This window comes from Lissotriton helveticus, chromosome 1_1 (assembly GCF_964261635.1).
Source record: "Lissotriton helveticus chromosome 1_1, aLisHel1.1, whole genome shotgun sequence".
Taxonomy (NCBI): domain Eukaryota; kingdom Metazoa; phylum Chordata; class Amphibia; order Caudata; family Salamandridae; genus Lissotriton; species Lissotriton helveticus.
Genome location: NC_136057.1, coordinates 750,576,050 through 750,594,549, shown reverse-complemented (window position 1 = coordinate 750,594,549; position 18,500 = coordinate 750,576,050).

Here is an 18,500-nt window from a genome sequence, read left to right as displayed (position 1 = left end):
AACCTAGTTAAATAAAAGCGCCATTGTGTCTGCCCTATGTATGATAGGTAAGGTTGATGGAGCAACCTTCCCCTGTGGTAGACCGCGCTCTCACTACTTCGCAGCATGCCTAATTCCGAGCGATAAGCCTCTTTAATTAATTGCTTTGTCTCAGCACCGATAGTCTCGACTTTCAAAAAGATATGGCCCAGGCCTATCTCAAAGAGGGTATTCCTAACATATAGTAACCATGGGATTTCATCAAAATGCTCAAGCTTAAGACAGTCCTGTAGTATTTCCTTGGTAAGTTTCAGGTCATCAGAGCACCAAACCTTAGTCCAAAGCAGCAAAGGGGAGACATGGATGGTATCATTAACAAATTCAAATCCCGCCTCAGCGTGACAAAAGATGTTAGAGGTGCTTGTTGGAACACATAAGAGGCGTTTTATGAACTTGTTTTCCATAATTTGGATGTTGTTGCAGGATTGTGTACCCCATACTCCCGCACCATATGTTGCAACCGGGATACATTTAGCTTTGTATAGGGATTTTAATTCTGCAACCGGCCTCTGACCCAGTTTGCTGGAAAAACGAAAGATGGCCTCAGCAGTTTGGGTAGCTTTTTGCACACGCGCTGATATTAACAAATCCCAACTTAAGGTTTTATTAAATAGGTTCCCCAGATAGTTAAAATGATCAACTTTCGCTATGATCGAATCCTTCACCACGAGCCTGCGAGATTTTATCCGTTTCGGGCCGAAAAACCATGGTGAAGGACTTTGCAAAATTGACCCTCAGATCTAACCCCTGCATAAAGGTATCGAAAGCATTTAAGCAGGTTTGCATGCTATTTGCAGTTAGGGTCATTAAAACCGTGTCATCCGCATACGATAACATCGGTATACGTTTACCATTTACCTGGGGAAAATCAGCACAGCTTCCCAACAAAAAGGCTTCCAACCCGTTGGTGTATACCAGAAACAAAAAAGGAGCCAGTATACACCCCTGGCGGACCCCCTCAGTTGATGGTATGGGTTTTGTCATCTCCCCTGTAGGCCCAAATCTGATCTTTACTGTAGTGGCAGCGTGGAGTCTACGAAGTAATGTAACCAATGGCTCCTCGAACCCCATAGACTCCATCATTTGCCATAGTTTTTCCCTACAAACAGTATCAAAGGCACTGGATAAGTCCATGAAAGCCAGGTGGATACAGCCACGCTTGGCTCTCATGTACTTACCCATGATCAGCGCCAAATTTAGGCACTGCTCAGTGGTGCCCTTACCCCGCCTGAAACCATATTGGGATTCAACAATAATACCGTTAGATTCGGCCCAGGTTTCTAAACGAGCCAGAATCACTCTACCCATTAATTTACAGGACGCATCTATTAGCGATATTGGTCTATAACAACAAGGGTCACATTTGTTGCCTTTTTTAAATATCGGGACCAATACCGCCTCTTGCCATGATGTTGGAATGTGACCTACTACAACTGCTTTAAACAATAATAATAAATGGGGTGCCCACACCTCTGTATTATGTTTAAAAAAGTCCGAAGGCACCGCATCTGGCCCTGGGGCTTTCAGTGCTATACCTTTTTTGAGTGCGGTCTCTACCTCAGGGAGAGTCAGTGAGAGGCTAAGCGCATTTGCTGATTCCCACTTAGTATAGGGTGGCCCCTCGAAGCTAGTTACGAGGGGAGCCCCCTTTGGGTTAAAAATACCCCCGTAATGTGACTCCCATGTACCCCCTGGGATGTGTGTCTGTAGGGTGTCCTTATCTTCACTTTTTAGGAAGGGGCGATTTATAACCTCCCAAAAGAGTCGACTATCCTTTAGTTCCGAGGCTCTGCCCAGATCATCCCATGCCTGAATTTTTAGGTCGGTTTTACGTTTAGTAATGGCATCTCTATAAGTTTTCCTTGCGATTCTAACCAAACCCCTGTCACGAGGCACTTGACGTAATGCCTTCGTTAGGCTAGATTGTGCTCTGGAGCATTCTGAGTCGAACCATTTATGGATGTTACCCTTTTTTTCTCTCATAGGTCTCAGAAGATGGGAGGCCACATTTGCTAAAAGAGCTTCGAAGTTATCAATTATAACCTCTGGCTCGTTTGAAGGCGTTAGGCAGGCTTCTAGCCTTTGTTTATTTGTCTTAAAAATCTCCAGCTCTAAGAGTTTTGCATCCACCTTATCCCACCTTAAGGTAACCCCCTGATTCTGACTAAATTTAATTGGGTGTTCCACAACCTGCATTCTCTTAAAGGTAGGGCACAGGCTCAAAATAAGTGGATTGTGATCACTTGCTGGATTAGCCTGAATCTGGAAATCGTTAATGAGGTGCATATATTTTCTTGAGACTAAGGCAAAATCAATAACACTCATCTGGCCTCCCACGCCATGAAAAGTAGGGATACTTGAAGTTCTTGAAAAACTGGGCATATCTAGAACACAAAGGTCATTAGTTATTATGATGTTATTTAATGCCTCGCCTTGCTTTGAGTGCTTAAAATGTGCAACCGGCTGATCATTTAGGTCAACCAAGCCACAGACTCTTGAGCCACTAAACTTACACAAACAGCAATTAAAATCACCCACCCACATAATAAACAAAGGAAATATGGTATTTGTTACTTTAACTAATTCATCCTGTAATTTTTGTATAACCACTGTGGTTTGGGCATCAAATATATTATAGTACCAATTGATTAAAAGCAAGGGGACCAAGAATAGATCCTTGATCACAAGCAATTGGAACCAAGGGCATGTCACCAGTGAATCAGTTTTTATTCTATCATGTTTTACAGAGATGGCTGTCATAAGGCCACCCTTAGCTCTTCCAGATTGTGAGGGTTCTAAAGGAATGTTAAAAAATTGGTAACCATCCAGACCGGAAGACCCCCTACACCATGTCTCCTGGAGACAAACTATGTCGAAGGATTCCACAAATTTTAACCATGCCGGGTCCTCTAATCTCCGTAAGAAACCAGCTATATTCCATGAAATCAGGCGAAATAAATTGCCGTCAGTCATGCTGTCTGAATCCTCCGCATATGTTATTGTTTGTAGCTGAGTTACCACATCAGCTCTCGCGGATTCTACCAATGGAATCGTACCTGGAACTAGTGGGATCGGTTGTACCTCTCGGGAGATGATTCTTTCGCCCTGTGGCAAGGTGCAATCGATGGACATCCAGTCCCCGTTCTGGCACCCAATTGGCATTGGTGGTCAGTCCACCATCTCTAGACAGCTATATCTGTTCAGGGTGGGGATACCTCTCCGGTTTTCCCTAAAAGATGGTTCTTGTGTAGGGTATCTAGTGGGGTTTCCTCCCCAATCTACCCTGGTGGGGTATCTGTTGGAATTACCACCCCAATCCTCCCACTCTCTATCTAGAGCTCGGTGGCCTACTCTATGCCAATTCTGTTCATAAGCTAAGTCATTGTGGGTCCCAGAAGGATAAAAGAAGGAAAGACGTTTTGTGTCTATACCTTCAATAGTGTTTCGGGGGCCCCAAGAACAAATATGATTCACTGTGCGGGGATCCTTGAAGCTGACCAGAATGCAGTCACCCTGAGTCAGCCTCTTTCCATTGCCCACCCAAGGGACTCTACGAACCGTTAAAATCTGGCTCGACCAATAGGATGGTAAAGGACGATTCATATTGAGCCAGTGTTGTACCGTATTCATTAATGCCCAAGGAGGTTCGTCTGTGGTATCAGACAACTCCGGGACACCAGTCAACACTACCACAAAGGGGCTAGCCTCAGGGGGGAGATTAGCGGGAAATCTGCTGTAAGGCATTTTCCTATGAGCATCCCTGTTGTCATTCCTCGTGGGTGCTATGGGGGTATTATTGAGCGCTCTATCCTTGACAGCCCGGTCTTTGGGTTTTTCAGTAGTTTTCTTCTCTACTACTACTACTGCAGCAGGGGATTTCGATGTTACAATTTGCCCTGCTGCCACTGCTTTTGTTATCTGTGGAGCCACGGGTTTATTAGTAGGTAGTTTAGATCCCCTAGCTTTGATATCCCCGGTATTGATGGATTTTTCCCCTTTGAGATATTTACTAATTCGGCTAGCTGTTTTTCAATGAAATCCGCGCGCGTTGCGCGGAAGTGGGCATTGCTTTGTATAGGGCAGGCTGGCGGTGGGAAGAGTCACAGGTGCGCCTGATGGACTTCGCGCACTGTCCACTGGGACTCGCAGTCCCGCACCCTCAAGAAAACACAGTCAATCTCCACCCGGTAAAAAGACCAAAGTTCAGGCAGGCAGGTCGGGTCTCCAATCGACGTCCAAACACCAGGGAACAAAGAATCACCACCAACCGGCTGCGAGCGGCTCCCGCAGAAAGGGGGCCTCGAGCCGTAGAAGAGCTGCGGGGGAGGCTAGGGGCGGGAAGAATCTCAGGTGCGCCTGATGGACTTCGCGCACTGTCCACTGGGACTCGCAGTCCCACACCCTCGAGAAAACACAGTCAATCTCCACCCGGTAAAAAGACCAAAGTTCAGGCAGGCAGGTCGGGTCTCCAATCGACGACCAAACGCCAGGGAACAAAGAATCACCATCAACCTGCTGCGAGCGGCTCCCGCGGAGCGGGGGCCGTGAGCCGTAGAAGAGCTGCGGGGGAGGCTGGGGGCGGGAAGAGTCACAGGTGCGCCTGATGGACTTCGCGCACTGTCCACTGGGACTCGCAGTCCCGCACCCTCAAGAAAACACAGTCAATCTCCACCCGGTAAAAAGACCAAAGTTCAGGCAGGCAGGTTGGGTCTCCAATTGACGTCCAAACGCCAGGGAACAAAGAATCACCACCAACCGGCTGCGAGCGCAATACACAATACACTAGGGTGTGAAGGTAGAACAAGTCCCATCCGGGACCTGAGTATCAAACCAGTAACACAGCCTGGCTCCTAGCAACACCTTTGGTGACTCTTAACCAGCAATGGCAGGGTTTGAATATAAGATGCTGTGAAGGGTTTAAGAAACCACTGTGGCTATTTTGACATCAAAATCAATAATAACAAAGTTGAAAAATATTGGAAGCAAGGTTCACGAGAGGAGAGCGCCTTTATGCGCTGTCTCCGACTCTCGTGTACAATACTGGAATACCTGTGAAGCGAGGAGAATGTGGCCGGGGAACCTCTGAAACTCCGTCAACCTATGGCCGGTAGCAAGAATATATCCCTCGAGAGGAGAGCGCCTTTACGCGCAATCTCCGACTCTCGAAATGAGTGCGGCTAAGATGTTACAGCTGCAGCACTCCCCAGTCTCTAGGACGTCTCCGTGACACTGTAGCTGAAGAATTAGAAGCAGGAAAAGCGTCCTCGAGAGGAGAGCGCCTTACGCGCTGTCTCCGACTCTCGGGACGGCTGTGGTATCGGTAGAGACTGACCCGGAAATAATTGACTCAATGATCTCTAACAATACCTTCTCATATATACATCTTGTAATCCTTTTGGCTATTTCCTCTAATAAATGTGTTCTTGTACCCTTGCAATCCTGTTTTCCCACCTGAGGTTAGCAGACATTGAGTAGTTATAACCAGCACAAAAAATAGACAACACTACAAAAATTCCCCCAGTGCTCTTTTTCAAGGCACATGCACACACACGCACCCATGCACGCACACACACACACCAATGATTTGCTCCATTTACCCAATCTGTGAGGGTTGATGGCTGAACACAGCGGGTCACTGTTGTGCTAATCAGGTTGGTGCTCTAATTAATTTGCGCAGGTGGGTGTCTACAGTTCAGCATGCCCTCCAGAGCCTGCTTCCCAGCTTCTTCCAGTAATGCTGCTACTGCCAGGCTCATGCAGCACAGCAATTAGACTGCTCTCAGTTTTTAAAGAGTACAGAACAACACATGCACACCGCCCTCTGACAATGAGTGCAGGCCCAACAATGACTGCAGTTGGTGGTGAGCCCTAACCACAAGAACATCAAATGCAGGACAGCTCCAGCTAATTTCAGTTCAGTGTGAGCTGATACAAAAGCATGCTATGCACTTTTATCTGAGCTTCTACAACGTTGTGAAAGGTTTTTCCTAAACTTTCCCAGCCTGCCTCAGCCCAGCTTAGCCATGAGCCCACCCTCAGCCATGATTATCCAATGGAAATGACATGTTGCTTTATCAAAGGCATGAGTGAACTGCTGACATCATGAACGTGATGATGTACATTAAAACTGCCTGGACGAGGGTGGGCCAGCCTGTGAAGACCAACCAGGCACACACCAAAGGAGGACAGGTACATTTATATTTTAATAGTTACCGGGCTTACCCCCCAGGGTAGAAAAATCATATAGACCTAGACCTGTAAAGTAAGTGGCGGTGCTGATCACTGGAAACCATGGCACAAGTTAAGCACTGCTTGCTAACCTCTAGGTATGGGGAAAACCAGTGAGAAAAAGATTGGAGAGAAGCAAGAGATTCCTCATCGATGAGTATGGAAAATATAGACATACACTTTGTAAAACAAGAGAAAGTAAGAAATGAGAACAGGAGTAGAGAAATGTTAGAAGAGGGAAAAAGGGAAACATTAGGGCAGGGAGCAGGAAGAAGGAAAGTATCATAGATGAGACCTCACAAAAAGAACATTTGATGGATGAAATGCTGAACAATGTCGAACACTCACACTCAGTCAGAGATCTGGGCCTAAATCCACTTTTCTGCTCACCATGCCACCCCAGTTTGGACCCAGCTATATGCAAATCAATCTTGTACCTGCTCTCCATGGGAACAATCCAGCCCAAACTGCCAGACCAAGTCCTCCCTGGACCGGAAACAAGCATCTTAGGACCGGTTTTGTGGTATCACCCCTCATCAGCCAGCATAGCCTGAATCCAGTGGCTTGGTGAGCACGGGACCCATATCTGGCCATACCCATCCCACTTAGGTGACAAATGCAAGAATAACTATTGATGGCTGGAATGCTGAATGATATCGGACACTCACCCTAGTCAAAAATCTGGTCCAAGATCATTCTTTTTTTTGCTCAACATGCCACTCTAGTTTGGACCCAGTTGGATGCAAATCAGTCTTGACCCTGCTCCCCTTGGGAACTGCCCAGCCGGGTCCTCCCTATAAGCTTTCTTATCTTTGCTTGCTTGTAGATGAAAGAATATGCTTATCGCATCAATCTCTGAATTCACTCACCAGGCATTTTGGTGAGACAATTAATGAATATGCTTATCGTATGAATCCCTGAATTCACTTACCAGGCATGTTGATTTTTTATCTTTTCCCTCTATGGTTACTTGGAACTATGTAAGTGGCTGCTTAAATCTCACTCCTATTCTGATGTAGAGAACTTTGGCACTTCCTAAGTTTAATTGTAATTTCATATGAATAGCAACTCAATAATAAATAAATACATATTCTTTCACTTTTTAAGTAGGCTTGTTCTTACGAAAAATTCAGAAATTACAACATTCCTCAGCTAAATTCCCTTTGTATCATTCTTAATGCATCATTGCTCTCTGTGTGTAGCAGGGAGTGCATTAATTAATAGTACTTTCTCCAGCATTAACAAACTCAATATAATTGGAAATTATATGTTGAAGGTCCACTGCTTCCTCAAAATTGGAATGCGGTTTGGTGCCAAAGTGTACATCTCTTGCCATTGGTCTTGACAGTATGAAATTTGCACTCTCCAGCATCAGGGCCTTTCTATCTTTCATTCACACCACAAAGTCGTAATGCGCTGAGCTGTTTCTACCACCAACAACTTTTCTTTCATGACAGTTGCATAATGTCGTTTTTTCTCTTCTGTCTTTTACATAGAAGTTGAATTCTGGTCAGTGGTTTAGCGCTTTTCTATCATTGCCCTAACTACCTTCCCCCTCAAATTCAGGTCCCAAGTCGTGATTTCAATAAGTACTCTTCTTCCCAATAATTATAGTCTCTCTATCTGTGTTTATCTCTTTGAGAATGTCAATGGTGAAACCCCTTTTCTTAGTAAAAATCCATATATATATAATAAAATTATTAAGAAACTCTAATTAAAGTTGAGGTTCAAACCATTATCAATTTTGGGTGACTGGTTGTACATTACATCTAGCTTATGTTTATCTTACTAGAAATTTCATTTCCAGAAGAGACTCCAATCCCCACCTTGGCATCGACAATGATGTTCATTGTGGTGGCACACCACAAAGTTTCTCATTGTGCTAAATTAGACAATATACTCCACTGTCGCAGATATCCCCATGCACTAGTTACAACACCAATCATCTTTAATTTAATCCCTTATGATAATTAAATGTTAATTTTTAATTTGAATTTCGAATATTACTTTCAGTGTTGCACTGGCACTATGTTCTGCCTTGATTGACTAAACTCCTACATCCCATATTACTCTGAGGCCTTTTCTAGACCATTCCAATGTACGTCCTTCAGTTTGGGGTTTGAAGCTGATGCATTTCAACCAACCCCCAAAAACGAGGTAATTTATTTGTAAAAGAACAAGTGCTGGGCCCGAAGTTTGGTTCAGAAGCGGGAGGCTGGCATTATCAAAGGTCTTGGTCTTGATTACACCTCATGCCTCTTTCATCTACCACCAGACACTCTCTGTCCCTTAATTTCACAGTTGTGGGCTCCTGTTTTCTCCCTTTGTCACCATTTTTTTGTCTTTCTCTTCCTCCTTCCTGTTGCTCTGGTTTAAAGCTGAAAAAGAGTGCAGTTCACAAAAAAATTAGAGCGAGTGGACTCCACTTGAAACTACTGGCTCTATTTAAGCTCTGTCTGTAATGTCACTCATAAATGGACAGGGGGTGCCAAATCAAGATAAAATTGTCTGAGCGCAATACAGATTACTTCTTTTTAACATTTCTCTTCTACACAAGCAATATTTAATCTCGTCTTCTAACTTGGCTTCTATTCCTACCCTGTTTAACTTGTTTATGTGTCTTCAGTGAGGAACTGTTCATAAGTCTCTACTGACAGCTAACCCCACCATGTACATGCTTCTTCTGTGCTTATTAACTGTTCAAGGTGCTGATTGATAGCCTTCAGTAATGAGATTGGTGTATATCAGTTATCCCCCACTGCATATTATTCATATGTTTTGCAGTGGCATCCCCTAAAAGTCAAAGCATATTGGTGCCACTGACAGCTTTTACCACCAACTTTCTGTACATAGCACTGCTGCTGGGCTGGAGATGGAAACAAGCGTTTACAATGCAATGGTCTCGCCTTTGCAAAAGTTAGAGCTATTGTCATTTTATATGACATTTTTTTTATTTATGTGTTGGTTTTGAAAACAGATAAATAAATGGCATTGTCATTTACAATGACAATAGCTTACTCTCTCGCAAATGCAAGACCTATTGCCTTTTCAATCACACACACACAGAGCCATGCACACACACAGAGCCACACACACACACACACAGCCACACACACACACACACACACACACACACACAGAACCAGTGGTGGTGGATGTGGTGGTGGTAGATGTGGTGGAGGTGGTGGTGGTGGATGTGGTGGTGGTGGATGTGGTGGTGGAGGTGGATGTGGTGGTGGTGGAGGATGTGGTGGATGTGGTGGTGGATGTGGTGGATGTGGTGGTGGTGGATGTGGTGGTGGATGTGGTGGTGGTGGATGTGGTGGTGTATGTGCTGGATGTGGTGGTGGATGTGGTGTTGGTTTTGGATGTGATGGTGGTGGATGTGGTGGTGGTAGATGTGGTGGATGCGGTGAAGGTGGATCTGGTGGATGTGGTGGTGGTGGATGTGGTGGTGGTGGATGTGGTGGATGGGGTGGTGGTGGATGTGGTGGATGTGGTGGTAGTGGTGGATGTGCTGGATGTGGTGGTGGTGGTGGATGTGGTGGTGGTGGTGGATGTGGTGGTGGATGTGGTGGTGGATGCGGTGGTGGATGTGGTGGTGGATGTGGTGGATATGGTGGTGGATGTGGTGGTGGTGGATGTGGTGGTGGTGGATGTGGGAGTGGTGGTGGATGTGGGGGTGGTGGATGTGGTGGATGTGGTGGTGGTGGTGGTGGATGTGGTGGTGGTGGTGGATGTGGTGGATCTGGTAATGATGGTGGATGTGGCAGTTGTGTTGGATGTGGTGGTGGTGGATGTGGTGGTGATGGTGGATGTGGTGGTGGTGGTAGATGTGGTGTGGTGGATGTGATGGTGGTGGATGTGGTGGTGGTGGATGTGGGAGTGGTGGTGGATGTGGGGGTGGTGGATGTGGTGGATGTGGTGGTGGTGGTGGATGTGGTGGTGGTGGTGGATGTGGTGGATCTGGTAATGATGGTGGATATGGTAGTTGTGTTGGATGTGGTGGTGGTGGTGGATGTGGTGGTGATGGTGGATGTGGTGGTGGTGATAGATGTGGTGTGGTGGATGTGATGGTGGTGGATGTGGCAGATGTGGTGGTGGATGTGGTGGATGGGGTAGTGGTGGTAGATGTGGTGGTGGCGGATGTGGATGTGGCTGTTGTGGTGGTGGATGTGGTGGTGGTGGATGTGGTGGATGTGGCGGGGAATGTGGTGGTGGTGGATGTGGTGGTGGTAGATATGGTGGTGGATGTGGTGGTGGTGGATGTGGTGGTGGATGTGGTGGTGGAGGTGGATGTGGTGGATGTGGTGGTGGATGTGGTGGTGGATGTGGTGGTTGTGGATGTGGTGGTTGTGGATGTGGTGGTGGATTTGGTGGATATGGTGGTGGTGGTGGATGTGGCAGTGGATGTGGTGGATGTGGTGGATGTGGTGGTGGATGTGGTGCATGTGGTGGTGGATGTGGTGGTGGTGGTGGATGTGGTGGTGGTGGATGTGGTGGTGGTGGTGGATGTGGTGATGATGGTGGTGGATCTGGTGGATGTGGTGGTGGTGGTGGATGTGGTGGTGGTGGTGGATGTGGTTGTGGTGGATGTGGTGGTGGTGGATGTTGTGGTTGTGGTGGTGGTGGATGTGGTGGTGGATGTGGTGGGGGTGGATGTGGTGGTGGATGTGGTGGATGTGGTGGGGGTGGATGTGGTGCTGGTGGATGTGGTGATGGATGTGGTGGTGGATGTGGTGGTGGTTGTGGTGGTGGTGGTGGATGTGGTGGTGGGTGTGGAGGATGTGGTCTTGGTGGTGGTTTTGGATGTGGTGAATGTGGTGGTGGTGGATGTGGTGGATGTGGTGGTGGAAGTGGTGGTGGTGGATGTGGTGGCGGTGGTGGGTGTGGTGGATGTGGTGGTGGATATGGTGGATGTAGCGGTGGAGGTGGTGGATGTGGCGGTGGATGTGGTGGTGGTGGATGTGCTGGTGGTGGATGTGGGGATGTGGCGGATGTGGTGAATGTGGTGGTGGTGGATGTGGTGGTGGTGGATGTGGTGGTGGATGTGGTTTTTGTGGTGGTGGATGTGGTGGTGGTGGTGGATGTGGTGGTGGATGTGATAGTGGTGGATGTGGCGGTGTTGGTGGATGTGGTGGATGTGGTGGGGGTGGATCTGGTGGATCTTGTGGATGTGGTGGTGGATGTGGTGGTGTTGGCATATGTGGTTGTGGTGGATGTGCTGGATGTGGTGGTGGATATGGTGGTGGATGTGGTGGATGTGATGGTGGTAGATGTGGTGGTGGATGTGCTGGATGTGGTGGTGGGTTATGTGGTGGTGGATGTGGTGGCTGTGGTGGTCGATGTGGTGGTGGATGTGGTGGTGGATGTGGTGGCTGTGGTCGTCGATGTGGTGGTGGTGGATGTGGTGGTGGTGGTGGATGTGGTGGTGAAGGTGGATGTGGTGGTGGATGTGGTGGTGGATGTGGTGGATGTGGTGGTGGTGGTGTATGTGGTGGTGGTGGTGGTGTATGTGGTGGTGGTGGTGGTGTATGTGGTGGTGGTGGTGGTGGATGTGGTGGTTAATGTGGTGGATCTGGTGGTGGTAGTGGATGTGGTGGTGGTGTTGGATGTGGTGGTGGTGGATGTGGATGTGGTTGTGGTGGATGTGGTGGTGGATGTGGTGGATGTGGCGGATGTGGTGGTGGTAGATGTGGTGGTGGTGGATGTGGATGTAGTGGTGGTGGATGTGGTGTTGGTGGATGTTTTGGATGTGGCAGGGGATGTGGTGGTGGTGGATGTGGTGGTGGTAGATGTGGTGGATATGGTGGTTTGGATGTGATAGTGGTGGATGTGGTGGTGGATTTGGTGGTGTTGGTGGATGTGGTGGATGTGGTGGTGGTGGATCAGGTGGATGTGGTGGATCTGGTGGATGTGGTGGTGTTGGCAGATGTGGTGGTGGTGGATGTGCTGGATGTAGTGGTGGATGTGGTTGATGTGGTGTTGGTAGATGTGGTGGTGGATGTGCTGGATGTGGTGGATGTGGTGGTGGTGGATGTGGTGGTGGATGTGCTGGATGTGGTGGGTGTGGTGGTGGATGTGGTGGTGGTGGATGTGGTGGTGGTTTTGGGTGTGGTGGATGTGGTGGTTGTGGATGTGGTGGATGTGGTGGTGGTGGATGTGATGGTGGTGGATGTGGTGGATGTGGTGGTGGTGGATGTGGTGGTGGATGTGGTGGTGGATGTGGTGGATGTGGTGGATGTGGTGGTGGATGTGGTGGTGGTGGATGTGGTGGTGGTTTTGGATGTGGTGGTTGTGGATGTGGTGGATGTGGTGGTGGTGGATGTGGTGGTGGATGTGGTGGTGGATGTGGTGGTGGTGGATGTGGTGGTGGTGGAGGTGGTTGTGGTTGTGGTGGATCTGGTGGATGTGGTGGTGGTGGATCTGTTGGATCTGGTGGATGTGGTGGTGGATGTGTTGGTGAATGTGGTGGTGGATGTGGTGGATGTGGTGGTGCTGGATGTGCTGGTGGTGGATGTGCTGGTGGCGGATGTGGTGGTGGATGTGGTAGATGTGGTGTTGGATGTGGTGGATGTGGTGGTGGTGGATGTGGTGGTGGATGTGGTGGATGTGGGGGTGGTGGTGGATGTGGTGGAGGTGGTGGTGGTGGATGTGGTGATGGTGGATCTGGTGGATGTGGTGGTGGATGTGGTGGTGAATGTGGTGGTGGTGGATGTGCTGGAGGCGGATGTGGTGATGGATGTAGTGGTGGATGTGGTGGTGGATGTGGTGGTGGATGTGGTGGATGTGGTGGTGGATGTGGTGGTGGTTTTGGATGTGGTGGTGGTGGATGTGGTGTTGGTGGATGTGGTGGTGGTGGTGGATGTGGTGATGATGGTGGTGGATCTGGTGGATGTGGTGGTGGTGGTGGATGTTGTGGTGGTGGATGTGGTGGTGGTGGTGGATGTGGTGATGATGGTGGTGGATCTGGTGGATGTGGTGGTGGTGGTGGATGTGGTGGTGGTGGTGGATGTGGTTGTGGTGGATGTGGTGGTGGTGGATGTTGTGGTTGTGGTGGTGGTGGATGTGGTGGTGGATGTGGTGGATGTGGTGGGGGTGGATGTGGTGGTGGATGTGGTGGATGTGGTGGGGGTGGATGTGGTGCTGGTGGATGTGGTGATGGATGTGGTGGTGGATGTGGTGGTGGTTGTGGTGGATGTGGTGGTGGTGGATGTGGTGGTGGGTGTGGAGGATGTGGTCTTGGTGGTGGTTTTGGATGTGGTGAATGTGGTGGTGGTGGATGTGGTGGATGTGGTGGTGGAAGTGGTGGTGGTGGATGTGGTGGGTGTGGTGGGTGTGGTGGATGTGGTGGTGGATATGGTGGATGTAGCGGTGGAGGTGGTGGATGTGGCGGTGGATGTGGTGGTGGTGGATGTGCTGGTGGTGGATGTGGGGATGTGGCGGATGTGGTGAATGTGGTGGTGGTGGATGTGGTGGTGGTGGATGTGGTGGTGGATGTGGTTTTTGTGGTGGTGGATGTGGTGGTGGTGGTGGATGTGGTGGTGGATGTGATAGTGGTGGATGTGGCGGTGTTGGTGGATGTGGTGGATGTGGTGGTGGTGGATCTGGTGGATCTTGTGGATGTGGTGGTGGATGTGGTGGTGTTGGCATATGTGGTTGTGGTGGATGTGCTGGATGTGGTGGTGGATATGGTGGTGGATGTGGTGGATGTGATGGTGGTAGATGTGGTGGTGGATGTGCTGGATGTGGTGGTGGGTTATGTGGTGGTGGATGTGGTGGCTGTGGTGGTCGATGTGGTGGTGGATGTGGTGGTGGATGTGGTGGCTGTGGTCGTCGATGTGGTGGTGGTGGATGTGGTGGTGGTGGTGGATGTGGTGGTGAAGGTGGATGTGGTGGTGGATGTGGTGGTGGATGTGGTGGTGGATGTGGTGGATGTGGTGGTGGTGGTGTATGTGGTGGTGGTGGTGGTGTATGTGGTGGTGGTGGTGGTGGTGGTGTATGTGGTGGTGGTGGTGGTGGATGTGGTGGTTAATGTGGTGGATCTGGTGGTGGTAGTGGATGTGGTGGTGGTGTTGGATGTGGTGGTGGTGGATGTGCATGTGGTTGTGGTGGATGTGGTGGTGGATGTGGTGGATGTGGCGGATGTGGTGGTGGTAGATGTGGTGGTGGTGGATGTGGATGTAGTGGTGGTGGATGTGGTGTTGGTGGATGTTTTGGATGTGGCAGGGGATGTGGTGGTGGTGGATGTGGTGGTGGTAGATGTGGTGGATATGGTGGTTTGGATGTGATAGTGGTGGATGTGGTGGTGGATTTGGTGGTGTTGGTGGATGTGGTGGATGTGGTGGTGGTGGATCAGGTGGATGTGGTGGATCTGGTGGATGTGGTGGTGTTGGCAGATGTGGTGGTGGTGGATGTGCTGGATGTAGTGGTGGATGTGGTGTTGGTAGATGTGGTGGTGGATGTGCTGGATGTGGTGGATGTGGTGGTGGTGGTGGATGTGGTGGTGGATGTGCTGGATGTGGTGGGTGTGGTGGTGGATGTGGTGGTGGTGGATGTGGTGGTGGTTTTGGGTGTGGTGGATGTGGTGGTTGTGGATGTGGTGGATGTGGTGGTGGTGGATGTGATGGTGGTGGATGTGGTGGATGTGGTGGTGGTGGATGTGGTGGTGGATGTGGTGGTGGATGTGGTGGATGTGGTGGATGTGGTGGTGGATGTGGTGGTGGTGGATGTGGTGGTGGTTTTGGATGTGGTGGTTGTGGATGTGGTGGATGTGGTGGTGGTGGATGTGGTGGTGGATGTGGTGGTGGATGTGGTGGTGGTGGATGTGGTGGTGGTGGAGGTGGTTGTGGTTGTGGTGGATCTGGTGGATGTGGTGGTGGTGGATCTGTTGGATCTGGTGGATGTGGTGGTGGATGTGTTGGTGAATGTGGTGGTGGATGTGGTGGATGTGGTGGTGGTGGATGTGCTGGTGGTGGATGTGCTGGTGGCGGATGTGGTGGTGGATGTGGTAGATGTGGTGTTGGATGTGGTGGATGTGGTGGTGGTGGATGTGGTGGTGGATGTGGTGGTGGATGTGGTGGATGTGGGGGTGGTGGTGGATGTGGTGGAGGTGGTGGTGGTGGATGTGGTGATGGTGGATCTGGTGGATGTGGTGGTGGATGTGGTGGTGGATGTGGTGGTGGTGGATGTGCTGGAGGCGGATGTGGTGATGGATGTAGTGGTGGATGTGGTGGTGGATGTGGTGGTGGATGTGGTGGATGTGGTGGTGGATGTGGTGGTGGTTTTGGATGTGGTGGTGGTGGATGTGGTGTTGGTGGATGTGGTGGTGATGGATTTGGTCGGTGTGGTGTGGTGGTGGATGTGGTGGTAGTGGATTTGGTGGTGGTGGACGTGGTGGATGTGGTGAATATGGTGGTGGTGGATGTGGTGCTGGTGGATGTGGTGGTGTATGTGGTGTTGGATGTGGTGGATGTGGTGGTGAATATGGTGGTGAATGTGGTGGATGTGGTGGTGGATGTGGTGGTGGTGGATGTGGGGGTGGTGGATGTGCTGGTGGTGGATCTGGTGGATGTGGTGGTGGTGGATGTGGTGGATGTGGTGTTGGATGTGGTGGTGGATGTGGTGGTGGATGTGGCTAATGTGGTTGTGGTAGATGTGGTGGTGGATATTGTGGTGGATGTGGTGGTGGTGGATGTGGTGGTGGTGGATCTAGTGGTGGTGGATGTGGTAGTGGTGGTGGATGTGGTGGATGTGTGGTGGATGTGGTGGTGGATGTGGTGGTGGTGGATGTGGTGGTGTTCGATGTGGTGGTGGTGGATCTGTGGGTGGTGGATGTGGTAGTGGTGGTGGATGTGGTGGATGTGTGGTGGATGTGGTGGTGGATGTGGTGGTGGACATTGTGTATGTGATGGATGTGGTGGATGTGGTGGTGGTGGATGTGGTGTTGGATGTGGTTGATGTGGTGGTGGTGGATGTGGTGGTGGTGGATGTGGTAGTGGTAGTAGTGCATGTGGTGGTGGTGGACGTGGTGGTAGTGGTGGATGTGGTGGTGGTGGATGTGGTGGTGGTGGATGTGGTGGTGGATGTGGTGGTGGTGGATGTGGTGGTGCTGGATCTGGTGGTGGTGGATGTGGTAGTGGTGGTGGATGTGGTGGTGAATGTGGTGGTGGATGTTGTGGATGTGATGGATGTGGTGGATGTGGTGGTGGTGGATGTGGTGGTGGATGTGGTGGTGGATGTGGTTGATGTGGTGGTGGACATGGTGGCGGTGGATGTGATGGTGGTGGATGTAGTGGTGGATGTGGTGTTGGATGTGGTGGTGGATTGGTGGATGTGGTGGTGGATGTGAGGGTGGTGGATGTGGTGATGGATGTGGCGGTGGAGGTGGATGTGGTGGATATGGTGGATCTGGTGGATGTGGTGGATGTGGATGTGGTTGTGGATGTGTTGGTGGTGGATGTGGTGTTTGTGGTGGATGTGGTGGTGGATGTAGTGGTGGATGTGGGGGTGGTGGATGTGGTAGTTGTGCTGGATGTGGTCGTGGTGGTGAATGTGAATGTGGTGGTGGTGGAGGATGTGGCGGTGGATGTGGTGGTGGATGTGGTAGTGGTGGATGTGGTGGTGGTGGATGTGGTGGTGGTGGATGTGGTGGATGTGGTGGTGGTGTTGGATGTGGTGGATGTGTTGGTGGATGTGGTAGTGGTGGATGTGGTGGTGGATGTGGTGGTGGATGTGGTGGTGGTGGATGTGGTGGTGGATGTGGTGGTGGATGTGGTGGATGTGGTGGTGGATGTGGTGGCGGATGTGGTGGTGGTGGATGTCGTGGATGTGGTGGTGGATGTGGTGGTGGTGGATGTGGTGGTGGATGTTGTGTATGTTGTGGTGGAGGTGGTGGTGGATGTGGTGTTGGATATGGTGGACGTGGTGGATGTGGTGGTGGATGTGGTGGTGGAGGATATGGTGGTGGATGTGGTGGTGGTGGATGGGGTGCTGGATGTGGTGGTGGATGTGCTCACGAATCACTAGGTCAGTTGCCAGCCCCCGCTTCACAGCACAACGAACGTGGGTCTTACCTTTGCACACAACCTTGTTTTCAACCCCTCAAGCCGAAACACTCATCAAAAGCACAGGCTACCAAATTCGCTTGGGCAGCGAAGGCAGCCTGCCGCTTTCAATTTAATGCAAGAAAGTGAGATTGCCAGGTCTGGACGAGATTATTACAATTTCGCCCGCTGAGTCTTCCTGCTAAACACTTGCAGAATTACATTTTATTTTAAAGAATCATGCAGATCTATTCACTCCCCAATCAGCAATTGTATATCCTATCACGCTTACCCATCCATAGTGACGGCCCTACCATGACTAGCTCTCAAAAGCTGAGTCACATTCAAAGTTCTTTGTCCATCGAAGCACACTTTGGAAAACTGCCTCTTACTACAGTCTTGCAGAGGATGCAGTCCCTTAACTCAAGAAGGCCAGCTTCCAATGCTGCTCAGTGAACTAACTAATGGGTTACCAAGAGCGACCCTGTGGAGAAGCACGCGCCTCGGTTTTAGGCGCCTGACAGACCTTAAACAATCAAGAGGAGTTTGAAGATGCTTCACTTCAAGATACGCTTCAAATGCTTTCATTCTTGTGGTAATCCTCCCAGCGCTCTTCAGATACTACTAACCTATGAGGGTCTTGTTTACTGAATATGTACATCACCTTGTAATGCTTGCTTAGTACCAGCAACATCTGTGCAATGTTCATCCACAAGTGCTGTGACCTGGCTTTTGATAGTAACAGTACTATATAAAGAAAAAAGCACTCGCCATGACGCAAATTTTTGCTTTTAGCCCGTCCTTTTCAGACTGGGCACCCCGACTTCCTGCTGGGGTAAAAGTTTCCTTATCTTCTTTATGGGGCCATCTGGACCCATAAAGAAGATAAGAAACCTTTTACTTCAGCAGTAAGTCAAGGAACCCAATCTGAAAAGGACGGGGCTTAAAGAGAAAGAAGAACGTCACTAGGACCTCTTCTCCAATGGCTGGCCACCGTTTAGGAGAAGAGGGACGCGGCTTAACCTTGCTAGTGATGTTCTCTCTATCTCATTAAGTCTCGCCTGTGAGACTGCGCATGTCTGCGCGGCCATCGCAGGCTGAGACCTAAAAAGACTCTTGGCTTCAAAATGTGTGAGATTGTTTGAGCCCATTTATTAAATGTCAACGTTTTTCAGTCTTGTTTATTTC